Below are 14,621 nucleotides of genomic sequence, written 5' to 3'. Positions count from 1 at the left end.
GGTAGGACTGAGGTGTCAACACACAACGCGCAAGGCGCACAACGTCTAAACTACGGCCTAAACTTCGCCAAATAAACGCCTATTTTCATTACAAAATAAACTACTGCTCATAATCAGTGCCTGTAAACAATAATAATGCTGTCAAGTAAGTTTTTGTTAGAGTATAAAATTAGGTTCACTACATGCAACATAATTGCGTGGAGATATTAATTATAATTTATTAAGAAATATTAAATATATATTTTTAAAGTATTAAATTCGTTAACAATCATTGCCTTGTAGACGCTTTCTTTCCTCTTCTATTTCATTACTCCAACATACATGCGGAACTAAAATAATTAGATTTAAAATATAGACTTTTTGGCCACCCAAGAATAATTGGAAATTATAATTGGCACTATTTAATTAGGTTTACACGATCGAACGTAATTAAATATGCTTTACCGTACGCTTTCTACGAGGGCGAAATATTTTTTATCAAATAAACGATGGCTTAAAGATGCTAAATCCACATACGAATGAATTATTCATCACAACCTGTTTTTTTACAAAATTATGAAGAAATGATAACTTCTTGAGCAATTTTTGACAGACTTTAGAGGGGATAAACAACCCTCATAGGCCCTTTTATTGTAATAATGCAGTCGGTACTGGGAGTACATTATGATAAAAAAAGATTTTTCATATTAATCTGTGTGAGTTGTGATACTGTATCTTGCTTTTTTAAACCATCGTTGAGATCAAACGTACTCCTCTGATTTTGCTTAGTAACAACACGTGTCGTCAGCACACCTAGACGTGAAACGGGGAGGATAAAGTAGGAGCCTCTGCCGGTCCACGTGGGGCCGGACGGACATTATCGCTCTGCCGCTTCCTTTAAACAGCCAGCGCCACTTTCCGTCGTGGGCCTGCGGCGGGAGGGGGAGTGAGAGAGATAGATAAAAGGGAATTTGGTCGGCCTAATTTTCCACATTAATGAGAAAGAGGAGGAAGGGTGGCGAATAAAAAGACTCACTTTGCTCGGCAAAGGGCGGCCGCTAACCCTTTAAGTCTACCTACGCGCCCTTCCTTCCTTTTGGTGGTTAATGTCTGGAGGACGATAGGGTTGAAGTTGTGGCGGTGAAACAGGGGCGAGGACCGAAGCAAAAGACTGTGGCGGGTAGGCTATTAATAGATTCAGTTGTGGAGAAATTACTGGATGATCCGGATAGAGAGTACACTTCCAGTCTTGTGATAACATTTCAATGTTTCTGCATCGGTAAAAATTAAGTCTCTCTTCATGGCTATTCGAAACATGGCGACTTAAAAATTTCGCAAAAAAAAGCATCCAACATAGATAAGTTTATTACTATAAAGTTGTAGCTTCATATGGAAATCAATGTTGCAGAGAAATTTAAGACAAAAGTCATTCTTCACAATTGGGGAGATCTCCTTAAACAAAGAGTTATTCCTGAAAAAACGCGATTGACTTAAATCGATGGCCCACGAAGGGTCATAACATTTTAAATCGAAGAGGGCCTAGAATGCTGGAAAAAAATACTTTCTACTAATATCTGTTTAAAGCCTCTTGGCTTCAAAATTTAGCAGAATGTGAAATTGAAAAATTCCATTCTTTAAGCCAGCAGTCTGCCTCCACTCATAGAAATAGAGGCGTTGAGAACAGGCTATCATGAGCGCATTTGAATACATCAATATTAAAGTGAAAAGAGCCAAATCCGATCCGAGGTAGTGATCCTCTCGCAGCCTCGCGAATACCTTCCAACGCAAGTTGGCAAAAGAAAATGCGTATTCTCGACTCTTGGAAGCTCTTGCTGGTTTTTACACTTAGCAAAAACCATTAATCCTTCTTGAACAGTTTTTTTCAAGGTCTCGAATCTCAACGGGAGGGATAATGTGAGTTTCTGCTGCGCGGTGGCCAAAATGCTCTTCGCTACAATCATCGTCTCCTATAGTAACAGGAGGAGGGGGCGCACAAAACACGGACCATCACCTTAATAACTCACGACAGGACTTTCGGTGACCCATGGAGGCTCTACATACGATACGAAGAGAAAGAGATTCATCAAAAGGGAGAAGTATGTATATCTTCCCGATTGAGTTTATACTGTTGAATAACCTATCGAACCGTATAATTCCTTAGAATATGGCTATAAATTCACGTATCAGCATCTTCCTCAAAACTACACGACACTACACTTCCGTGGTCGACATAGCACTCAAACTGCACTCTTAAAAATTACCGAGGACATTCGTGAGGCAATGGACAAACGCCAGGTGACGATCTTAGTATTATTCGATTTCACCAAGGCTTTCGACTCCGTTTGCCATGAATTGCTCCTCCGCAAGCTGAGTACCCTAAATTTCTCAAAGAGTGCTGTTGACTGGTTTAGATCTTACCTCAGCGGTCGCACTCAAGCAGTGGTGGTCAGTAGTAACCTACAGTCAAACTGGATCCCTAATCCCGTGGGGATGGTACAAGGCTCAGTTCTTAGCCCACTTCTTTTTTCTCTCTTTATAAACGACCTCCCTGATGTCCTCATGCATTGTGACTACCACCTTTACGCCGACGATTTTCAAATTTATCGTCATTCATCGCCGTCCAATATTATTAATTCAATCGCACTTATCAATGAGGACATCGAGAGAATTAACAGTTGGGCGCAGGCTAATCATTTGGTTCTCAATGACAAGAAAACAACAGCAATAATTATAGGGAGCAATTATTTCTTTTCCCAATTAGACCATGAAAATCTACCTAAAATAAGACTCGGTAGCCACAATATACCTTATGAGGAAACAGTAAAAAACCTTGGAGTCATATTCGATCGAACCCTTAGTTGGAAGCCTCAAACAAACTATGCGAGGCGTAAAATTTTGGGATCACTACATCAACTTGTCAGAGCCAGAGAAATACTTACACCCGACATACGAATTTCATTAGTTAAAACACTAGTCTTCCCTCACTTGGATTATTGCGCAGCCTTATTCACTAATCAAGACGACGCAAACAATAATAAACTCCAATTGGCCATGAATTCAGCTGTAAGGTTTATTTACGATTTAAAAAAATGGGACCATATCAGTAACTATTACAATCACCTCAACTGGCTTAAGTATAAAGAGCGTCGCACCCTTCACATAATAACTCTAGCCTTCAGTATCTTAACGACCGGTTATCCGCCATACTTGTATGAGAAATTCATTAGAAAATCTGAGGTTCATGATATACCTACCCGAAATCATAACATTGACCTCCATATTCCAAAACATCACACGCTACATATGAACAAATCATTCATAGTAACCGCCTCACAAATATGGAACTCTCTCCCAGCCCAAATAAGAAGCAGTACAAATGTCAATAGGTTCAAACACAGCACACATGGGTTTCTGAAGAATGCCTCCTTATCCCCAAGTTAAATTTCTTTTGTTTATATTCACTTTCTTATGTTCATATTTCTTGTTTATATTCACTTTCTTATGTTCATATTTCTTGTTTATATTCACTTTCTTATGCTCATATTTCTTGTTTATATTCACTTTCTTATGTTCATATTTCTTGTTTATATTCACTTTCTTATGTTCATATCTCTTGTTCATATTTCTTTTGTTTGTCACCTTTAAGTTTGTAATTAGTGTGTTATATCGAAGTGCGATTATTTATTATTATTTTTTTTGTCGAAAATATTGTATTGTTTCTTTCATGTACTAGGCGATATGCACTGTTCAAATTTGTCTGTATATGTATATATATTTATTTACTTTTTATTTTATTTATCTATCTCAATGTGAAATGTAGAAAGATGTACTTATATTTTCTTATGGGCCCCAGTGCCTACGAAAATAAACGATATTATTATTATTATTATTACACGGAATCAGTTTCTAGCTATACTATTTTGTTGCTTATAGATGATTTTAATTTTAGGTACCAAAGATTTGATTTCCATATTTCGAAGTTAGTAAAAGTATCAGCATCATTAATCTTTGTTTAAGTGTGCCCTTACCACAACAAAATTTGACTTTGTTTAAAAGATGTTCTTTGTACGTAGGACCAAAGGTTTTCAATTTGTTACCCCAGCCATGCTTTATTTCAAAGTCTTTGAAAAAGTTTTTGCAAAATGTACATTCTTGGCTTCTCACTAAAGAAAGTGTAGAACAAATATTGATATAAAATATTGATGTAAATGAATTATAAATACTACTTTAGTTGTTTTTTCATGTACGCACTTAAGCTTTGTTATTATAGATTATCAAGGTGACACAAAATGAGCTACACTATATGTAAAGCATTATGTATCATTATTTTGGATGGTAGCCTCAAACAGGTTATCCTTCGCGGCTACCTAAGATTACTCAATTTTGCTATTGTCAAGTGATTTGTGTGTGGAGCAATAAAATTATTTATTATTATTATTAAAATTTTAAATAGAGGCGCATAGCGATTTCAATGTCATGTAGAAAATAACATGATTACTTGTGATTTTTTTGTGTCAACTACGTGAGTCCCACCAGTTTTTTAAAGCCAGCTGTAACGTATCCGGGGGAAGTGAGAATGCCTCTGAACCGACGCCAAATACGAGTAAAAAGTGAAGGCATTAGATGGAGCACAAATATCTTTTTTTACCAAGCATGAAAAAAAAGAGGCGAGGAGTTTTGACTGCGTAGCCTCAAAGAAGCCTAATGCGAATAAAATGGAGGGTCGAGGGCCCCTCGGCTAAGTATTGGAAAGGGTGTAACATTTATTATCAGTTGCCTGCAAAATCCGAAATGACGGGGGGGGGGGGGGGGGGGGCTCCCTTTGACCGATAGATCAGGGGAAAGCAGGCATGCCAACCGATAAGGAGATCATTTTTTTCGGTAAAGATTTCTAACCTATGGAAAGACGCGCAAGAAAAAGTCTCATTCCTCTCCCATGAAAAGTTTTTTTCCGGTTTCCTCGTAGATCGGTAAAAAATGGATCTTTTATTCGTCTTAACACTCATTTTCATGGACTGCACTCTACGGCCGAGAAAATTTCGTACCCACCCACCGGGTTATGTACGGAAGGAACAAAAAAAAGTATAGCCAACGTGTAAAAGCAACAGCTCCTAGGATTATAATGCGATACTAATGCTAATGGAAAATTGCAACTCATATTGGTTGCTATTACAGCAATTCGACTCCAATAGTTATTTTAACAGCATTTTTTAACTGCGTTTTGAAAACAATAAGATGAATAAAACATTTGATGATGTACATCAATATTTAAAAGTTCATGCAAAAAACATTCTTCCATGCTTATTCAGCTTACTTATTATTAAAAGAAATTGTGAATTTGTAACAAATACTCAATTTAAACCGACCTTAATTGGTGTTAGAATACTTATATATTAATCATCACCCTATACATAGCCCATCCACTCATATTAAACATCAGATAACATTTAGCTCAATACCTATGTAAAGAACAATCATAAAATGTATTGCTACTTTTTTCACGTAAATCTTATGATTGACTTCATTTTATCACTGAAATTTACTTCTCACTGGTGAGACCTCTTGAAAGAGAAAATAATCTACTTTGACCACGTACCTTGCTCCGCCTTTTTCAATACCGTATTTTTTATGGCCTTCGGAATGGTGAACACATCTCTGAACTAGTAGTGGTTCCGTTGAATGGGCCTAGTTTGGCTGTAATTAATTAATTTTCATGCGGTACTTTTTACAAGGCGTATATAATTTGAAAATATCGCACCCTTCAGCAGACCGGTCAGGTGGGGTAGTGGTAGCGTGTACGACACCCACCCGGGGGCGCCAGGATTCGGGGTTTCGTCATGGCAGTAAGTTTTATTATCTTTATTGTGATCCTATGGCGTCAAGTTTTTCATTAATTTTAATTGCAGCAAGCATAGACATGAGACAATTTTTTACCATCATAATGGCGTTTAGGTATTTAAGCAGTGTCATTTCAAACGCGGAGTAATGAAGGATACACTTGCTACTCTCCTCAAAGACATAAAGAAAGATTAATCGGGGGGCTATGAAAGTGGCTTTTTTTTTCGAAGAGATGACATTTGTCGGTAGGCCTCTTATTATTATGTTGGAAGAGCCACGGAAGACTTTGGGAAGAGGCGAGCACAAGACACATTTGACGTAATTGTTGCTTTTAACCCTCTGTGTTTACCATTCCGAAGGCCATAAAAAATACGGCATTGAAAAAGGCGGAGCAAGGTACGTGGTCTCCTCTTGTGAGAGTTGTTCACTTCCCAGCTCTTAGCGATTCACTAGTCACCCATCTCCCATTCATGTATGAAGGGATGCAGCAAAAGACTTTGTGCTCTCGTCCAAAGGGAGGACTTTTTAAGAGGAATAATAAGGATGAAAAAATGAGAGAGACCCTTTCACATCACGAGAGAGTTTGCTGGACGACCCGAGTCTACCGAAGAGAGAGACCTTATCTCTTTCTTTGTAAACCCTTTCCATCCGTCGATTATTGGCTTTCGGGAGATGTGCCCTCGCTTCGTTCCTATACTTTTTTTCGTTCTTTATTCTCTCTCAGTCTTTTTTTTCATCTTTCTTGGGTCAATAAGGGTTAAAAAACACCATTTTTCCGATGCTTTGACTGATATGATACGAGGAAAAAGGTATTGGTTCTACGAAAAATGAGCACAGGCAGGCAGGCAGTGTCAGAAACAAATATGAGGACTGCTACGGAATACTAATATTTTCATGAAAAACAAAGCCTTACTACATAATTGGGGTCTTTTTGTCACGAAAAGAACGGGATGATGCATTGCAGAAGCATTTAATCAGAGAGAAATTACAAGTAATTAATTTATGTGAAAGAGCACGATCAAGGAAAGTAACTTTATCAGTTAATTTCTTTATTTCAGTAGTCCGTCACCGTGTTCCTCACATCCGTAATTATTCTCGCTCTGAAGTAATGTCTGCCCTATCATTGGTCCCACTATCCTCCCGTAGGAATTTCCATGATATTCCCTTAATTTACAATGCCTTAAATGGCAAGATCCCATCCTCAGATATGCTGCCTTTCTTTTCACTCCACAATCCCACCCGCTCCTTCCGTAATAACCACCTACTACACCAACCTAAATTCCGTCTTTCTCTCTCTCAGAGATCACTTTTTTACAGACTCACTACCTCCTTCAATGCCATTTCGAGTACTCACCCTTCCCTGGATATTTCAATGCCCATATCAAATCATTCAAGAGGATGCTGCGAAAAGTCACCTTCTGAATCCCTTTTCTTTTTCTTTTTTTATATCCTTTTTATAGTTTTTTTATAGTTTATATTTGTTAAAGCTGCAGATTTTATGTTTTGTATTCAATGTAAAGGCCATTTTGGCTGTGTTTGAATAATTTAATAAATAAATACACGAGGGGCCATGCGGCGGAGATTGAAATGTTTAAGAGCTAGTAAAATGGAGAGAAAATTATAAATTAATTAGTGAGGAGGAAACTTCAGATACCTGCATTCATTCAGAACAAATCAGCACTAAATTTTACCGCTACAAATGGAGCAAGCTCCACGTGCGAACTTCAATACGGAATCTATTCAAAGTAGCCTGGTTAATGAACTATTCCTAGACGGTACATAGCAATGAATCAAATGCGTTTGTCTTCACGTCACAGAAATTTACAAAGAATTCCTAATATTCGAAATGTTTTTACTGGATTGTATGTTAAAAAACTCATGATTAAAAATATTTTGTTCATCAGTCATACCCTTTGTGATTCACTCACTAGCAGTCAGCCCCTACCAGCCAATTTATTGTCAATAGATGAATTTTAAAGTCTATTAAATGTGCCCCAAAAGTGGTATTCTGAATCAGAAAGAAAAACAAAAAAATAAGCATTGGGCAAAATAAGGAACTTCCATTAAATAGGGCCCAAGTCCATAATGCAAGTTAAATAAGTAAATAAATCTTTTGAAACAGAATATATTAAAGGATTTTCTTCAAAATTTATTTTCCTGTTCATTTATTCTCATTAGAGGGTGTACTTGATTGATTTTAACCGTTTGAAATGCATTAAAACCCCCGCAATGAGAAAATTGATTTGACAAAGGTGTCTACTATAAACGATGATAGCCATAAAATATACCAGCCACTCGATTTATTTCAAGATCCCTTCGTAATGAAAAATAATGGATTGGGGGTACTTTCGTGGGCAGTAATTTAAAAGATACGGCACTAGTTCATTCTCTGGCTTCAGTGGATAAAATATGGCTCCCAAGAGCTTTGCCTACGGCCCTGAATACTCCAAAGCCATGGAGTATTTTTAGCATTCGCGCGCATTCCACTGGGATGCGAACTAATAGGAGAATGGAAATAACGTGTTCTGGCGGCAATAAAAACACTTGGGAATCATTTGATGGAAGTTGTGTTCATCGGAAAGCACCTCCAGTGTTTTAAGTTCAATTGCTAAAACGTAAAATAATCTTTAATGTAAGAATATATGTCAGTTAAAATACATTTAAATATATCCATCTAGGTGAAAGCAATTTTATATTTTTTCAGGGTTGCTTGTGGCTACTAGGCAGATTATTATATTGTATATTTTTTTTCAAATCGCAGTTTCTGAGACTCGAAAATGCATTGGGGGTGTTCGAAATATCCATGTGGGTAACAGAAGCTGTAAAATGGCTTGGTAAATGAAGTATTTTCGCTAAAATTTCTACAACATCAATGTAAAACAAGGGGAAGTAGGTAGATTCTGGTGAAGTGTTTTTTGCTTATTTCTCTGACGAGTGGTGTCAAATTTTACTGCCATTTGAGAACCCCCTTTTGAATCCTCTATTATAGAGGCCGTAGAGCTCATTTCCCCCGTTCACCAACTATCATCTATCACAAAAACAGTGTCTAAAGTCTTTCGCCGTTGAATCTCATCGTTCACTGGCAATGGAAGAAAAGTCGTACTCACTCCTGTCAGTGGAAAGAATTTACCAATGGTATGTGTAACTCCACTGTGGGGCAAAAGAAGATAGGAATTGAATGCAGCAGTTGCAAGAAGTTGTATCACCTAAATTGAGTCCCAAAAACACACCAAATGCATCTTCCAGATGATACTGTCGTTAATCTATTTGTTTGCCATAAATGGTATGAGTTTCCAGAGGACAGTACTTCCCAAAGTGATCTATAGATATTTTGAAGAGACAAAACAAATATTAATCTAAATACATAATAAACATGTAAAGTATTACTTTTTCGGTCCAAAAATAATTTGTTTTGAGCGTAAAATCATTAAAACGTAAAATTTTAAAGTTACATCATTGGATTTTCATTTAAAGATATTTACCACCTCTCACTGTTTTCATATACTTACAGGTAAGATAATGAACGATTCAGTGGCTGAAAAAGGCTATATTTCTTTAATATATTATAATTTAACAGAAAATGTGCTAAGCAGTGCATGAAAATCTGGTGTGCCAATAACTGGAATACAGTGTGCCAATAACTGGATAAAGTGTGCCAATAACTGGGATTATTGGACTTTTTAAACAATTATTTTTAGTAAATAGTTGTATGTATAATATAAATCGCTCACATGGGAATACTAAAGCTACATGTCTCTCAGATCTAAGGCAAGTTATAAATAAACTGAAGTTGTGATACAACGGTCACAAGAGTTAATTTTCTTCGTCAAGGTCCTTAAAGTGCCAATAACTGGGTAGTTTACCCTATGTAGAAATCGTTTCGCTCATGATAAAATAATTACTAATCATGGGAGTGGTGGGGGCAGCTGTCCTCTCTCCCCTAGAAGCAAAAGTCGCAAATGTCTTTAAGGAAAGTAATATTTTTTTCAAGCAAATAGTATTAAAAACTAATAAAGAGCTGTTACAGTTTCCTTAAAATGTTAATTTTATTCACCTTTACCATGCTCAAATCTTACCCACAACTTGAACAACCATCGGTTGCCGTCTTTCCCCCCCCCCCCCCACCTAGTTTTGATCCTGGGTACGCCCTTGTTATTAGTGGGGAGAATATGAATTTTGCCGTTTAATTCCGTGAGTGCGCAATGCACTCCAAGGGTGACCATCTGTGCTGCCGTCTAGCGGACGATCGTGGCAGAGGGGACAATGAGGCGTAAAAACTGAACGCAGTGAGCATATAGCCATGAGAGAGACATTAAACCTAATGTTTATGCATTTCGTATTATAGAAAAACAAATTGGGGAATTTACCTTATGTATGCGGCTACCGCTCGGAACACCAGAAAAATCGGGAAGCTTACCTGAAATAAAAGAAAATAGTATCAATATGATTTGTTTGGTTACAAACTTCGATCGATTACACGTCCTCAAATATGTTTCCCTTCAAACACTATTTACAATTCAGACAGTTAGTCACGATATCAACCCACACCATTGAAATCACGCTTTTTATGTTTGCAACTGGGGACCCCAATCATGGCATGATTTGGAGCTAATAGTGATGAACTGAACGTGCGTGGCGTGACTCATGACGGTGATGGTACTCCTCATGAAAACGTGTTGAAGCTGGAACGATTATTTAGCCCTAGCAACGCACTTACCGTTTTCATGACCGAGGACTCTAATGAATTACGACATAAGATCATCGCAATAACACAACCGATAGGGTGCTAACAATTCCCCTGAGAGGAATCATCACTTCTTCACGATCGAGCACTTACTGGCGTCGAAGTACTCATCCTAAACTTACGCCATCATCATCAATATTTTAAAGGTACAGTGAGCAAACCCTTGAAGGCAATTGACTGAATTTCAAAAGCTCCTAACCTCGAAATTTTTTTGGGTGTAAAACTTTTACATTTTATTTACATATACAATACTGAATACATTTTGAAAATTTTGAGATGATAGCGTAGGAGTAAAACGAGTAATTTGTCGACATTAAAGATAAAACAGGAGTGATACTTTCCCTTATATGACGGTTACGAAAAGGTTATAACTGTTCACCACTTTCAGCAGAAATCTCCACTGTCTTCCCAAATACGGTTCATGTTTCTCCCTTAACTGATGATAGGTAGTTATCTCTGATAACGTTGGTATTTGCTCAATGTATATTTGAGGCTCGCAATGGGCAATACCCACCAGCTACGTTGCCTCATGGTTCGACTAGCTATTAAGAGATATTTCACCTCACTGCACTGAAACTCGCCTATCACCGCATACGAAATGCTTACCAAACACCGCATCTCTTCAAATTCCGCCGAAATGGCTGGCTTAAGCCGTTGTGGGAAATTCGACCACGAAGGTACGTTTCCTTCCCTCCCCGCGGTACAATAACACTCAATTCCAACGCGCATTATTCTTCGCGTAAACATTTTAGCTCCTCACGCCGCGACCTATCGCTTGCTCGCTCCATGGCATGATGCTCGCTGGCTTTAAGGGTGCAAGTGCCGCGCTCCACGAGGCATTGAGTTGATGGCTGCTCCCGTTCGGATCACAAGCCCCGATATCTATAACTAATTCACTTTTTCTAGCCACCAAGAATAAACATACAACATAAGGGTAGAGTGAATTTGGATAATTAAATCGTTATACTAGTTGATTAACACTTTTACAGCTACTTGGGCCGATCGTAGCAACATTTTCATGTGACCAACATGGATCCATTTCAAACAGAGAACTCATTTGGTAATAAACTAAAGAAGTGCTAATAAGGCGAGCCGGAGACCGACCAGGTCCTATTTACACGGTGCAAGTCCTATTAGCGCGGTAGGACTGAAGGTGTAAGGAATATTACGACGGTTTTCTGTCAAAACGAAATATATATGTACTGTCACATTAATCGAAATCTTCCGTATGCTCAGACAAGTTCTGTAATGGCAACCAGCTTGAAATTCTAATTCTGAATGCAATTTCCAGGCGATATGCCTCGAAAAACCTTTTCCTATGTGGAAATCTTCTTTTTTTAGACAGTAGCAAACTCGCAACTTGCTGGCACTTTTACTCAGGTGGTTTTGAATAAAAAAATAAAAAAACACATGTTGTCATTACTATGATATAAAAGTGGCAGAGAGGAGTGTGTTGGGGATCTGATAAACATCAAACTACACTCTCATAGGTGGGTGGTATCCGTCGTGCATTATGGCTGGGATATGAATAGGAAAGTAGTGTTGGGGCTCTTCATTGGAGGGCGTCTTGGTTGTTAAGGCAACGGCTTAGCGTTCTCCGGTATCCCATTGCGTATTTCCGTAGCCATTAGCTTCCTCTCGGATGCAAATCGCGAGGGATTCGAGTAAAAGCCCCCAACGGAGGAGAAAGTTCCTTCGGAGGAGAATCGGAAAGTTAAGAGAGAATTTTGAGGGCCAGGCACGGCGTTTTAATAAACCAATATTGGCGGTACAGCAGTATCCCACACCTGGGTATCGCTGACGGCGCTCACATCAAATGCTGCGCAAATGCTTACCACTTGAATAATAGGGTGGTTTCCTATTATTTTTTTATTGCCTAAATCGAAAGATTATTACTCCTGGGGTACGTATTTCACGCTTTTAGATTTTATAATGACGATATCTATTTTTCGCGATTAAATAAAAAGTGAAAAATTTCAAGCGCGCGAAAACGCGACGGATAAGTATGAATGCTGGGAAAATCTCTTTTGACGTCATTCTGGTTTCGGCTGCCGCCGTGTGAGGTGACCTTGGGGCGAGGTTTTGAGCGACGCTACGATGTAGGCTGCTAACAGGTAGCAGAGTAACCTGCTAGCAGGTAGCGCTTGGCCTAAATAAGGATTATTGATACCTTATCAAACGAAGGAAACTTTCCAACCATAGGCAGTTTTCGTTGGCGATTATTAAGACGTGTTTCCCTGAGCTCTGTGCCTCATGCATGCATTGGTAATCTCTGACGATGTAAAACTCCTATCTACTCGTATACAAACCAGGTCCCTATGACGTCTAGTGGAGTGGCATAGCATCGGCGCCAATCTGGCCTTTTACAAATGAGGATGAAATTGGCCATTAAAATTTGTCTAAACTGGCATTTCTAAAACCAAATAATTTCTATATTAAGAATACAATAATGGTGGTAAACGAATTCCAATTAATGTCTTTTGTATTCCTTTATGAAGGAAACTACCCTACCGTTGTAACGATGCTAGGAGAATCTTATTCATCGATTTAAGACTTCTACGGAGAGATAATTACAATAAAAATACGTTTATCCATCTTTCGGGGGACATTTTTGGTGCTGCCTCAAGAGTGCTTTCAAGGAAATTGCTAATCACTGTGATCGAATACCAAAGACTTGGTTATTCCGCAAAATTAATTTATGCGACCAAGGTTTTGACGTTGGACGTCATCGGTAAAACAGAAAGGTATATTTTTGGCGTCATAAAAATCTATACTACTTAGACCCTTACCATATTTACAACACAAGCGGAAGCCCTGAACACGTAAAAATTTCACGCGAAACATAGGAAAACAAACAAAAGAATAACATCATGACTGACCCTCCATTGCCTGAATAAATAACCAAATGAACAGTGACTAAGATTCAATCAGTTTTATCCCCAAGTGTTATTTTTAGAAGACTTTAGAAAAGAACTTTAATTGAAAATGGGTATCGTCAATAGAAAATTCTTCTTCCTTGAAATAAATAAGTAATTAATGAAACATGAATGACGACGAGAAAATCTACCTCATAAAATCGGTATTACTTCGTGACAAATAGCGTCTTTAAGTCAGTTTCCTATGGTTCATGATTATTAAGTAATGATATTAATATGCAGGCATTAAGGAATCACAGGCATTCAACCGGGGAATATTTTCACAGATTTACCTGGAGTTTCAAAGAACAGGGTAATTAACCCCACAAGTATTAAGTCTCGTGGAGTTTGTCATCGGTAATTAGGACTGGAAGATTTAGATGAGGAAATTAAGATAAGGAGAGATGCATTTTTCACGAAAAAAATGAGATTGATAAAGAGAGCGTGTAACATGACTGTGACAATGGTATTTAGCTCATCAATCGACCTCGTTTCCTTAAAAGCCGAGTTTATATTAATGTCAAAACAGAGCGATCTAAATTTTGAGCCATTTTAACCTTTCATACTAATTAGACCATAAAAGAACTCACGAAATTCAGAAAATTAGTGGAACCATACTTCATAAAAAAATTAGATACTTTACTGCTTCCATTTTATTATGAAAGGGTTGACCACCAAATTTAGCATAGAAAAGTGGCAAAAATATTCATCACTTAAGCACAATGGGAGGACTCCCCTTTCTTTTTGGATTATCGCCTAACCATGACTATTATAGTCCTTACGTAGATAAAAGTCAAGTCGAAAAAAATGCGACCAGGAACAGCTGAATTATATAGACGCTATTACGTGAAGGAAGCCCTTTTCTATATTCTGCACGTGCATGAAAAGTAGTTTTATTAAGCGATGAAAATTCATTAGAGAGGACGAGAGAGTATAATTTTTTAGACTTATTGATACAGATAATTTCCATTGTAGCCATTCCAAAACCCTGGTTAGAGTTTCCTTTTAATATTATCGAAACTTTTGCGAACCCAATTGCTTTCTCTTCCTTTCTCTCACGGATATATATTTCACGATATCCCTTCCACGGCCCTAATGGCCTTTCATATTTCCACTTACCCCCTCGTTTCGCGGTCTCATACATA

This window comes from Ischnura elegans, chromosome 8 (genome assembly GCF_921293095.1).
Source record: "Ischnura elegans chromosome 8, ioIscEleg1.1, whole genome shotgun sequence".
Lineage (NCBI taxonomy): Eukaryota > Metazoa > Arthropoda > Insecta > Odonata > Coenagrionidae > Ischnura > Ischnura elegans.
Note: the sequence above shows the minus strand (reverse complement) of the source record.